Here is a 12,381-nt window from a genome sequence, read left to right as displayed (position 1 = left end):
AAGGCCTAAGGCCAAAAGGGGACTTAGATGGTTTTTTTTATTATGCCCCTCCACATATATATATATATATATTTTTTTTTTTTTTTCATGTGCTTTGGTTGAGGAGCACAGAGGCCAAAAGAGGAACTGGGCAAATGTTGAAGGTACATGTGTGATATTTATCCCAGAGAAATGACTGCGTATGAATCAAGAGGATATAAGCTTGTTTGAGTGCTTTTTGGTGACAGCTTGAACGACAGTGGTTTTATTTTTTTTTGTTTTTCTTTATGCTGCTTTTGTTTTGTTGTATTGTAATTGTATGTATTATTTATTGTTACTTTGCATGCAATTTTGTTCCCCATTTAGATTTGTGGATAGGCGGGTTATAAATATTTTTAAACAAATAAACATGTGCAATTGGCTCTATGGCATCCTTCCACAGAACTCACAACAATGGGCATTTTAAAAAAAGAGTGTAAAAAAGAGCTGAAAAGGTTCTGGTCCCAATACTGCCTCACACGCTTTGTCGTCTCTGGTACAGATGCATCTGGGGACAGTCTCTTTAGGAAGAAAAGACGCTCAGGCTCAGGTTTGTCCCAAAGAAATTCTCTATTTATTATGAGTCCTACATCCATTTATATAGCATTATACATGGGTCAGTTTTTTCAGCATATGACTGTAGGAAAGACCATATTGGTAACAGGATACATAAAAGCAACATGACTGTAGGAAAGACCAAATTTGGTAACAGGATACATTAGAAAGAGGTAGCAAACATAAGGGGGGGGGGTTTAGTGGGAAGTTTCCATCTAAGGTCTAGCAATGTTTCTTATCTCTCTAAAGCACAAGATGTAAGACACAGAGCTCAGAACACAAAGAGAAAATGACCTTGTGATTTCTTGGCACATACAACCTGTTTTCAGCAGTTCAAGCAGGAATAGAAAACTTACAAGGAATATATGTGCCCCTTCAATCCCCTCTTACGTCATGAAAATGACGTCATAAGTGCACAGCATCAGGTTGGAGGGAGAGATGGTCCAGATATGTCTCTCGAGGAGGGGCTTAGGAGCAGTAATACGAGCACTATAACACATAAACAGTCTAAAAATGACATAAGATTATAACACTAACCGTTTAACCCATCCTTGCATCCAGCTAAAGTACTGGTCCCAAGGATTAGATAAACCAGAGTTACATTTGAGCTCAGCAGAGAGGTCCTCTAATTTCTGAATGGCCATAGTAACCTTACCCGTAGGAACTGTATTGTCAGGAATAAAGGTGCAACAAGATAAAGTACTGGGGAGAATTTTACAGACACCCCTACTCAGCAAGGATCATATCCAGGATCAGGCGGCTAAGCAGAGATTTACCATTTTGGTCCACTTTTTTTAAGCACTTTCCGGTTTATAAGCTCAAGCAGTGCCAGTGTTCCACCCTACCACTCCCCAGGATGCACACTTATCCCCCCAATGTGAGTCAGAAACACATATGTATATGTCTTTAGTTTTAGGAATATCACGGAACCAGTCACACTGCCATGCGGCATCAATTGTTGAGCAGTCCCTAATGTCACAGTAGTCAAAGGAGAAGGTGGCCACGTGCACACTGCTGGAATTATACCAAAAGGTGGTATGCTGTCTATCTTTCTGGATTCCAATTGAGGGGCAGCCCCCCCTTTGGGAAGAAAAGTTCCAACTTGACGTCGCGTTTGCAAAGAGGTGCCTGGGGTATCGTTTACAGATGGGTATGGGCAGAAAGTTTCAAGGAACCAGGACACATCATCCCTGTAGACACAGTTGGCGATGATCCATACAGGAAAAAAATAGCATCAACGCTGAAAGGAGAATGATAATGCTGGTGGAATGCTGCAGCGAGATCATTGTGCTGTTCCACTGGTGGGGGTGAGGTCTGCGCAGGGACAGCTTGCTTCTGGGGTTTTAGGTTAACCCTCTTCAAGCGACTTGTGTGGATCCAAACAGGAGACTCCTCAGTGAGCACAGCGGTCCTGGTTGCTGCGATCACAGTGGTGGGAGGTCCAAAGGGGAAGTCCGTCTGTTTCCTATCCTTGGAAATTTTCTGGACGATGACCACGTCGCCAGGCTGAAAGGAGTGGGTAGGAATCTGTGGAAAGAAAGGAGAGGTGCAAAACACGTTTCTTTGAACATGCCCTAATGTTCCTATGAGCTTTTGGACGTATTCTTCCTGTATCAAGGGGAGATCACTACTCTCAACTATTGAGGGGTTATCTACCCATGGGGCGGGAAAAGGTCATCCCATGAGAATCTCAAAGGGAGAGTAACCAGTGGTGCAGTGCGGCTGCATCCTAATTTCAGCTAGAAGAATAGGGAGGAATTTCTTTCAATTTACAAACGAGCCAGCTGTGGCTTTCCTAATTTTGTCCTTAATAGTGCAGTAGCTAAGTCTTTGCATACTCTGGCACTGAAAGCAGGACCATTATCCGAGGTAATATGTGTGGGGCATCCCCACCTAGGGATGATTTCGCGAAGTAGGATATTCACCACAGCCTGAGCTGTTTCATTTGTGGTGGGAAAAACTGCAGGCCATCGGGAGAACATGTCAACAATAACAAGGGCATAATCCTGTCAGGTCCCGGTGGCATGAAGAATATGAGCAATGTCAATCTGTAAAAGGAAAAGTGGGGTAAGTAAGGTGCTGGTGTGGTGCTTTATGGGGTATGTTGGGATTAGCGCGGAGCATGTATGTCTGTATCAGGGAACGAAGGTCAAGAATGAAAAAATCACTGGCAAGAAGTTGAAATGTAAAGGAGAGCTAGCGACTGGTATACAGGGTTTCCCCTCTTTGCACCAAAGTCCGTCCAAAGGGCGGCTTTGGGCACCGGCCAGGTTCCAGGCGTCAAGTTCAGAAAGGGAAACAAAGGATTGAAGTTGGGGAAAAAAAGGAAGGGAGAAAAGCAGGAGGGGAAAGAAGAGGAAGGAGAACAGGGGAAGAAGGGGGGTGTAAAGACCAAGGGTCAGAGGAGTGGCCATCTCTACCACCATAGTACATGCAGCCAGGGCTCTCAAGCAGGCAGGCATGCTCTGTACTTGAACAGGAGTGATTGTTAGAAAAAAAGGCAACGGTGTAAGTTACCACCATGATCTTGTGCCAGGACTCCTGCCATGGTTTTACAATTGTCTCAAGCAAATAGGTGAAACATTTGATTATAATCAGGAAAACCCCGGCCCGGGCTAAAAACCAAAGCACATTTCAAATATCCAAAATCATCCAACATTTCTTTAGTCCATCTGATAAGATCAGTCATTTCAGGACCCAGGGTCTGTCTCAGAATCTGGTCATAGAAGGAACAATCAGGGATCCATTGATAGTAGTAACCAATCATACCAAGAAAAGTAAGCAAGTGTTTCTTGGTAGCTGGACAGGGCAGACCCAGGACAGCAGCAATGCGAGAAGTGCTAATTTTCCTCTGACCATGAGACAGGACAAAACTCAGGTATTCCATCTCAGATTTATACCATTGCAGTTTCTTTTGTGACACCTTGTGACCACACACAGACAACCATTGTAAAAAGTCCAAACTATCAGCCTGACAGGTCTCCTGAGTTATGAAACATAGAAGGAGGTCATCCACATACTGGATGAGGACAGAACCATGAGGGACGGTCCATGGCTGCAGAGTAGCCCGAAAGACAATGGAGAACACCACAGGGGAGTCAACATAGCCCTGGGGCATTCTACACCAAGTATACTGCTGTTGCTGGAAGGTAAAGGCAAAAAGAGGCTGAGTAGCCTCATTAACAGGGACAGAAAAAAAACAACATTCTTCAATGACAGAGAAAAATAGTAATTGCAGGTGGAATGGAGGAGAAGAGGGAAGGAACGTCAGGGACAATGGGTGCAATGGGAATTACCAAAATCAGCAGAAGCCCAGATCGGGGAGTCTAAGGGGAGGGGCAAAGGCAGGGATGGAGGACAAATGGACATAAATGACGGGGAAAAAAACACATGCAAACCTCCGGTATCATCTCTGACAGGGCAATGAGGAATTTAGGAGAAAAGAGTGCTGGAATAAAGTAGAGCCTGTATCTGGATGGGCTACAGACAGGGGTGTGGTATGATCAGATTTAGTTAGAATCCCATTAATTCCCATAGAAGGTTCAGCATTCATGCGTGGACTCCGATAGTGTAAGTAAGTTCTGACAGGAGCTGATCTGGCAGCCAAAAGTGCTTGTGCTCTGTCTAATTCACACTGCAAACCAGAGGAATGTTGCTTTAAGTCAGAAAGAGTAAACCAAAATCACATTCCTTGAGGTCAGTGACTAGAGTGTCCAGATAAGCACAGAGAGAATTTACAACTTGCAAATCTTTCTGGCAGACAGCCAGAGGGTCAGTGAGAAAAACATTAGCCTTGCTTCGCACAAGAAAGAGAGCCTGTAAAACGGAATTGTTGGGGGTTTTTGGGGGGTTTTTTTTATATGAACCAGCACAGAACAAATTGCTTAGGGTTGGCAATCAAAAGACATGGAAACACAGCACAAGAAGTGACAGAAGTTTCCTTCAAAGCAGAGGGTAGCAGCCGAAGGAGGGACTCAAAATATGAGTCAGGGTCAGATTATTTCACATTCGAGATGGAGCTAAGAAACAATTCAGCTACGGCAGACTGAAAACAGTTATCAAACTCTGCCAGCAATGCATTCCACATTACAATATTTCCTACCTCAGTGTTAAGCGTATAGACAGTGCAAAGTATACAGGGGAGAACTGGTGACACAGAGAGATGTGAGCTGGAGGGAGAGTGTCACACACACGGGCAACATAAGCTTTATAAGTCACATCTTTCTAGGAGGGGGAGGATCTCTACTACCTGTCTGACCCATTACAAAACACAAAATGGCAATGCACAAGTCTCGCTTACCTTACCTTATAAGCAAGACACAATAATATACAATACAATACAAACTTATACTTTATTAACCTTATCTTCTAAGCGATAGAAAGCAGAAAAAAATGCATGCACAAAGCTTTTTTTCCCCACAGATGACAGAGCATGGCAGGTGTGTCTATTAATAATTTCGTTCTTCCCAAAAGAACATGTGGCAACTCAAAAGTACTGCAGAAGTTCCCCAAACTCTATGGAGTTCCCCAAACTCCAAGAGACTTGCTAAAAATCCTCAAGAGACGTGCCAAAAGCCTCAATAACATATAAGGGTTTGGAAGAGGGCAGAGACCCCAGTGAGCACTGAAATTCATACTCACTAGAGCCTTGGCACCAATCCAATCCTGGACGAACTCCCCAGCTGAAAAGGTTCTGGTCCCAATACTGCCTCACATCCTTTGTCGTCTCTGGTACAGATGCATCTGGGGACAGTCTCTTTAGGAAGAAAGGACGCTCAGGCTCAGGTTTGTCCCAAAGAAATTGTCCATTTATTATGAGTCCTACATCCATTTATATAGCATTATACATGGGTCAGTTTTTTCAGCATATGACTGTAGGAAAGACTATATTTGGTAACAGGATACATAAAAGCAACATGATTGTCGGAAAGACCAAATTTGGTAACAGGATACTGAAACGAACAAGATCCGTTTCTTGGTCCCGAAACTGCCCTGCAAAACACTCTGTCATCTGGAGGCAATTCCCCTCAGAAAGAAAGATAGGTAGACAGTGTTCTAAAGAGATTTGCCTGTGTTATTATCAGTGTACATTCAGTTATATATCCTTCACATGGGTCAGTGGTAACCATCACAGGAAAAGGGGGATGGACAAGAGAGGGGAGGGGGTGCGTGAGCAGGATATATACATGGCAGGGGGGTTGAGCCTTTATTGTCTCAGAGAGCTAACTTCGTTAACATGATTAAATGACCTCTTCCCAAACCATCAAGAGAGTAAATACGAACATTCTGCATTTGATTACCTCCAGCACAGGCAGGAACAAAAGACATAAAATATGTGTGTCCTTTTTAAATGTGTCCTTTCAGATACATTAGAAAGAGGTAACAAACATAAGGGGGGTTAGTGGGAAGTTTCCATCTAAGGTCTAGCAATGTTTCTTATCTCTCTAAAGCACAAGATGTAAGACACAAAGCTCAGAACACAAAGAGAAAATGACCTTGTGATTTCTTGACACATACAACCTGTTTTCAGCAGTTCAAGCAGGAATAGAAAACTTACAAGGAATATATGTGCCCCTTTAAGAGCCAGCAGAGCATTTACCTTTAACATATATATTATCTTCTCCCAGTCCCATCCTTTTACCTCTCCTATGTAGATTTTAAATTGTATATCCTGGAGAGCTGCACTCATGGTGAAGGTGCAACGCTCATCAAAAGTTGTCTGTAGTCATCTGCTAGATACTTGCTCCATTCCATCCTCACTCCATATAGCTGCTAAATGGTCTAGATATGGAGCTTTCAAAATTATCTCTAATAAATTGGTGCCATTGATACAACCTGTTCATCTCAGAGCACAGCTTTAGAAAGAGGTGGTCTAGTTTGGTATATAAAAGTGGAATATGGAAGTACTTCACAAGCGAGTTACAGTAATCTCTGACCTGAAAGTAGTGGAACAGATGCCGATTGGGAACTTGCCAGGTCTGTTTAAGTTTGGTAAAAAAAGCAGAACTATCGCTAAATCTCCCACATAATGGTACCTTTGTGCACCCCACCATCTAAAGAGTGCCCCATCCCCACTGGGAAGCCCAGTGCAGTGATCTGAGAACCTGGGAAACTGCAGCAACTTGTGAAAAACACTTAACCTTCTGTTGCCCCAGGTACAAACCCCCCTCTCTTCCCAAAAAAAAGAAATCCAACAGATTGTGAGCCCACTACGGACAAGAATCTACCTGCATGTAATCTGTATATAAACAGCAATGGTTGTACCACAGAAAAGAAGTACTGTATATCAAATCTATAACCCTTTACCCTTACCTCTGTATCCCACTTGTTGTTTCACCCAATTGGCTGCAGCAATAACACTTTCACAGTTAGAGACATGGAATGACCCATAGTAATGTTGCTGTTATACAGTGTGACAAACCTGTGGCCAGCTTTGTCCCTGTAAGGGATAAAAGCAGAACACGGTCCCTGGTCAGAAGGGCTGACAAGGTTAAAAGTAAAGGTTTGGTTTTGGCTGACTACCCCTCAGACAGTGAGGTAGGGCAGGAGAGACAGGAACATAGGTACATCCAGCAGAGAGCGCCATCTCAGGACAGGTACTCTAGTAAGCCTGATAGGACTCTTATTGAGAAGTGGAGTCCCAGTGCTGGAAGGTATGCTCATTACCAGCCTAGGAGAAACCTGAATTATTTCCCTAGGGATTTCCTGCCTAACACAGCTGCTCCTAGGAGAGAGGGGTGGGGCTTTAACTCACATAAGAACAGAGCATGGGATCACAGCAAGGAGATCAGGGAGAGCAGGGACGGAGCTGGGGCTAACGAGCTCAGGCAGCAGCAGGAGAAGCAGCAGTGCTTGGATGCAGATGAGGGGAGAAGTCTCTCTCCTCCAGCCCGCAGCAGTGAGGACGTGGAGATGACCGAGGACTACCTCAGCTCCACCCCAGAGACTGCTGAGTAGACAGAGGCTATGAATGTCTCTGAACCACTGCTGGAAGCTGGCTATTTCCCCTCTGACATGGAGGTTAGTTTCTAAGGGGAAGGAAGCAAGGCTGTGCTTTTTGCTGGCTCCTGTAATTCAAGCCCAGCTGACACTGATTAGGGGGAAAGCAGGAAAAATCTCTAGTTACACTGTGTGACGCCCCGGAGAGCATTGTTTGTTCAAGGACTTTATCTATAGGGGTGTGAAAGCTCCGTGTGAAAACCTAAGTAAAGTTCACAGCTTACCTAATGTCATGCTATGTTCCTTGGGCTAGGAAGCCCAGCTGATAGTAACAGCTGTGAAGCCTGCTCTGCAAAACCTATCCGGGTCTCAGCTAGGTAAGCTGAAACGTTTGAGAAATTCATTGCTAGGTTTGGGAACTGTAATTACTCTGGCTGTGTTTGCAAAGTTTGAAAGTTTATTTTCCTGATATTTTTCATTTACCTTTACCCCTGGTGAAGAGGACTGTATTTAGACTGAAAAGTCCAGGGTGTGGAACTGTATGTGGCATTTGTAGCAAGCCATTCTGACAACTGCAAGCTATTTTGTGTTTTATATTTTGCCATGACATGCGGGTGGCTGATGGTTTTCAGACCCCGGGTTCAATAAAGTACAAGAACATTCTTTTGTAACAAGACTTACCTGTGTGGTCTTCTCTTTACAAGCTACTCTCAGTGTGGCCTGGCAGACTAGGCAGACGCCTAGGTCTGTTATAACCTGAAAAGCCTTCCTCCAACCTGAGGAGGCCACGCCGACAGGCCAGAACTCAATACACTTAATCCCTCTGCTGGTTAGAGCAAGGGATAAGTGTGTCACAACAGTAAGTGAAGTTAATAAAAATTTTGTATATTGTATTGTATTGATAGCCCAGCCAAGAAGAGAATGACATGTATATGGCTCAATAAATGATCTGAAACAATATCAAAACATAGAATTTCATTTCTGCAAATTGTAGAAGGCTTGAAAAAAGATGGAAAAAATCTCGTTCCGATTCGGATAAATCAATTTGGCATCGCTCACTCAGATCCTATAATATTGAACTAAGGAAAGCAAGAAAATCTTATTATGTCTGTAAAATAGCTAAGTCTTCTAACCAAAGTAGTACCCTCTTTAAGCTCTGGCGTTCTCTGATTAATATTGCACCTAATACTGATTTCTCTCTTTCTCCTTCTGCAGACACTTTAGCCTGCTTCTTTCAAGACAAAATCTCCTACATTAAACAATCTTTCCCTACAACTGAAATTGACTATTCTTTTCATTACAAAAATTCTACAGATGAAATTCCCAACTGATCGTCTTTGGTATTCTTTTGCTCCAGTCTCTGAATCCCAAGTTCTTAAACTATGTGATAGGATGAGTAAATGTAAATGGTGAATCCTTTCCCATCTTATCTGTTTACTAACATCCCTTCTTATACCATTACCTGGCTGACTGCTGTACTTAATTTTTCTTTAGAAACAGGTCATTTCTCACATTCTATGGGTCAAATAACTCTTTCCCCTCTTCTTAAAAAAGCTGATTTAGACCCCACTGTTCCTTCTCATTACCGTCCAATTGCCAACATGCCTTTACTGACAAAAATGCTGGAATCAATTGTAGCCAGCCAGCTTACCGATTATTTAGATAAATTTTCCTGTCTCCAACCATTTCAACATGGCTTCCGCTCTAATTTCAGTACTGAAACTCTGCTGATTTCTCTCTTCTCTAAAATGCAACGAATTTAGTCTCAAATAAATATTCTATTTTACTCCAATTTGATTTATCAGCGGCATTTGATGTGGTTCACCATGACATTCTTCTCCAACTACTTATAGATATAGGTCTCCACAAAACCGTTCCAAATTTCTTAAATATCACTCTTACTCAGTTCATTTTGAAGGTAATACATCTGCTTTTATAAGAACATAAGAACATAAGAACATAAGAAGCGCCATCTCCGGATCAGACCTTCGGTCCATCAAGTCCGGCGATCCGCACACGCGGAGGCCCTGCTAGGTATACACCTGGCTTATTTTATAGCCAACCATATCTTTATATGCCTCTCTCAAGGAGATATGCATCTAGTTTGCTTTTGAAGCCTAGGACTGTCGATTCCGCAATAATCTCCCCTGGGAGAGTATTCCAGATGTCAACCACTCTCTGTGTGAAGCAGAACTTCCTGATATTAGTCCTGAACTTGCCCCCCCTTAACTTCATTTCATGTCCTCTTGTCCGTGTCAAATTGGACAATGTAAATAGTTTTTTCTGCTCTATTTTGTCGATTCCTTTCAGTATTTTGAAGGTTTCGATCATATCCCCACGCAGTCTCCTTTTCTCAAGGGAGAACAATCCCAGTGTTTTAAGTCGATCCTCATATTCCAGTTTCTCCATACCCTTCACTAGTTTAGTTGCTCGTCTCTGCACCCTCTCCAGCAGTTTTATATCCTTCTTTAAGTAGGGAGACCAATGTTGGACGCAGTATTCCAAGTGGGGTCTGACCATTGCCCTATAAAGCGGCATTATAACTTTCTCCGATCTACTCGAGATTCCTTTCTTTATCATGCCCAACATTCTATTTGCCTTATTTGCCGCTGCCGCGCATTGTGCCGACGGCTTCAGGGTCCTATCTATCAGTACACCCAGATCCCTTTCTTGTTCACTTTTTCCCAGAGTTGCACCTGACATTCTGTACTCGTATTCCTTATTTTTACTGCCTAAATGCATTACCTTGCATTTCTCCACGTTGAACTTCATCTGCCATTTCTCCGCCCATTTTTCTAACCGACACAAGTCGCTCTGGAGTTCCTCACTGTCCTCCTGCGATCTGATTGCCCGGCAGAGTTTTGTGTCGTCTGCAAACTTGATGATCTCACTGGATGTTCCGTTTTCCAGGTCATTGATATAAATATTAAAAAGGATCGGCCCAAGTACCGAGCCTTGGGGTACACCACTAGTCACTTTCTCCCAGTCGGAGAACTTCCCATTTATGCCCACTCTCTGCTTCCTGTTTTCCAGCCATTTGCCTATCCATCTTTGTATATCTCCCTCTATGCCATGGCTTTGTAGTTTCCTAAGAAGTCTTTTGTGTGGAACTTTGTCAAATGCTTTCTGGAAGTCCAAGTATATTATGTCCACCGGCTTTCCACTATCAATTTGCTCGTTCACGGTCTCAAAGAATTGGAGTAAATTCGTCAAACACGATTTCCCTTTCCTGAATCCATGTTGACTGGGTTTCATCAAGTCATGTGTGTCCAAGTGCTGAACTATGCTATCCTTGATCAGTGATTCAATCATCTTGCCGGGGACAGATGTAAGACTCACAGGTCTATAGTTGCCCGGTTCTCCTCTCGATCCTTTTTTGAAAATTGGCGTGACGTTCGCTTTCCTCCAGTCGTCTGGTATCTGACCAGTTCTGATTGACAGGTTTGCAAGTTTTTGCAGTAACTCTCCGATTTCGACCTTCAATTCCTTCAAGACTCTCGGGTGAATTTCATCCGGTCCAGGGGATTTGTCACTTTTAAGTTTGTCGATCTGGTAGTATATCTGATCTAAGTTCACTTCAACTGTGGTGAGGCTGTCCTTTATTTCTCCTGTAAACAGTTTCTCCACTTCAGGTATTGTTGAGGTGTCCTCCTTCGTAAAGACAGACGCAAAGAAGGAATTTAGTTTGTCTGCGATTTGTTTATCTTCCTTGATGTACCCTTTTCTTCCCATGTCGTCCAAGGGTCCCACTGCCTCTTTTGCAGGTTTTTTCCCTTTCACGTATCTAAAGAAGGGCTTGAAGTTTTTGGCCTCCCGGGCTATTTTTTCCTCATAGTCCTGTTTTGCATCCCTCACCGCCTTGTGACATTTCTTCTGTTCATCTTTATGTTTGTTCCAGGCTTCGGTTGTCTTCGTGCATTTCCATTTTTTGAAAGAGTCCTTCTTTTCTTTTATGGCTTCCTTCACCTGTATGGTAAGCCATGCTGGTTCTCCTTTGCCTTTAGTTCTCCGATCTTTGGAAATCCTCGGAATGTAGAGATCTTGTGCTTCTGCAATAGTATTTTTCAATAGGCACCATGCCTGGTCTACTGTTTCAAGTTTGTCCACCATCTTCTCGAGTCGTTTTGTTACCATGGCTCTCATGCAATCGTATTTACCCTTTTTAAAGTTTAAGGTGGTGGTTAAGGTTTTGGCATGTTTCCCTTTCCCGATGTCAAGTTTAAAGTTGATTACATTGTGATCACTCGTTCCCAGTGGAACCATGACTTCTACTTCTGTTATCGGTCCGGTGAGACCATTTAGGACCAAGTCCAAGGTGGCGTCGCCTCTTGTCGGCTCTTTTACCATTTGCTCCAGGAAGCAATCCCCTAGCACCTCCAGGAACTTGGCCTCCTTGCCGCAGTTGGAGGCTCCTAGTTTCCAGTCTATTCCTGGGAAATTGAAGTCTCCCAATATAACTACATTGCCTGTCTTGCATACTTGTTTGATTTCCTCCATCATTTCTGAGTCAGTGACCTCCGCCTGTCCTGGGGGACGATAGTAAAGGCCAATTTTTGTATCTGCGCCATTGTGACCAGGAATTTTGATCCAGAGGGACTCCAGCTTCTCTTTCCTGTCTGTTGTAATCATTCCAACAGAATCTATTCCTTCCTTAACATATAGGGCAATACCTCCACCTTTCTGCCCTTCTCGATCCCTTCTATATAGTTTGTATCCCTGTAGTACTGTGTCCCATTTGTTTTCTTCATTCCACCATGTTTCTGTTATGCCAATGATATCCATGTTCTCATGTCTTGCTATCGTCTCTAGTTCTCCCATTTTGTTTCCTAGACTTCTAGCATTTGTATACATACATCTAAGTTCCCTTCG

This window comes from Geotrypetes seraphini, chromosome 3 (assembly GCF_902459505.1).
Source record: "Geotrypetes seraphini chromosome 3, aGeoSer1.1, whole genome shotgun sequence".
Lineage (NCBI taxonomy): Eukaryota > Metazoa > Chordata > Amphibia > Gymnophiona > Dermophiidae > Geotrypetes > Geotrypetes seraphini.
The sequence above is the reverse complement of the archived record's forward strand: the minus strand, read 5'-3'. Positions refer to the sequence as shown.